General features: G+C 40.5%; 1 protein-coding gene across 1 annotated transcript in view; it reads right to left on the bottom strand.

The window, feature by feature from the left end:
* Positions 1 to 1,150, bottom strand: part of AKAP12 (A-kinase anchoring protein 12) — a 31,510-nt gene that overhangs the window by 29,236 nt on the left and 1,124 nt on the right. The window lies entirely within an intron of this gene.

The following is a 1,150-nucleotide window of genomic DNA, read 5'->3' as shown; positions in this document are numbered from 1 at the left end:
TTGCAAACACATTAGCTCTTTGATAGATTTCTCCAGGGGCACGGCATGATCTGGTGATTTTCACATTCAGAGAGCTGAAAGGAACAGCTATGAAAAACTGTGTCATGAATCTGCATGAAACAATCTCACTGTGGTAAGAACAAAATGCGGGAGATATGAAAAAGGAAAAAAAAAAAAAAGTAGAACTGAACTTCATTAAAACTTTGAATCAACGTAAGAGAAGACCAAAACAGCTGTTCTAGGAAAACCACAGTCACAGAACTTCTTACAGCAGTGATATACAAAGAGAACTTCCCCACCTTTAATCAACTTGAATGACAAAACTGAAGTGTTGGAAAACACTCTTCCTAAAGAACAGAAGATATAAACCACAGTCCAGTCTGCCTTGGAGAACAGCATCAATGGCATCCATCTCCTTTTTCTTGCCTTAGTTCCCATGAACGGATAAACATGACTATGAATATTGTAGCCCTTCTCACAGTCAGGTTATCTTTGCTTTAAAACAATCCCTGCAACCAAAGGCTCGCCCTCCAAATTCACTGCTGTCTACATTTCAGCATTTGAATTCTAAAGCAGCTCAACACAACTGCTAAATATTTTGTTAACCAACACCAATCCCTACTGCTTATTTGGTTAAAAAGAAAATAAAATAAATCTCAGTTAATTTAAAGTTCATTCTCAATGTGGTTTTCAAATCTGTCAAAACACGCACAAGGAGGTCTAGTGGAAGGCAGGAACTATGGGAAATTCAACTTGAAAGTTAAATCTGAACCACAAGGTCAAAGAAACAAAGTCATAACCCGTTCTCAAGCTCCAACACACCCACACGCCCGCTCACAGAAACTTGGAGTGCTCCAAGGATCCAACCTCGGATCAGGCTGCGCAGCGGACTCTGGGCATAACGTCGCATTATGTCTCCCCTAACAACTAACGTCTAACCCCGACACGATGCTATGTAAACACGTAGATGCACATAACCTCCCTTTCAGTCCCAGAATCCCCTCAACACGCCTATTCCAGAAGGATAAATGGCTTCATTCATAATCTATTTTTAAACACCAGACGTTTTAAAAGAATTTCTTTCAATTCTTCAACGTCTTTATTTAAAATAACACAGGCTCGGACCCTGATCCCCCCCCTTCCCCGTTGG

The sequence above is a fragment of the Meleagris gallopavo genome, chromosome 2 (genome assembly GCF_000146605.3).
Source record: "Meleagris gallopavo isolate NT-WF06-2002-E0010 breed Aviagen turkey brand Nicholas breeding stock chromosome 2, Turkey_5.1, whole genome shotgun sequence".
Taxonomy (NCBI): Eukaryota; Metazoa; Chordata; class Aves; order Galliformes; family Phasianidae; genus Meleagris; species Meleagris gallopavo.
Note: the sequence above shows the minus strand (reverse complement) of the source record. Positions and strands in the feature narration are given on the sequence as shown.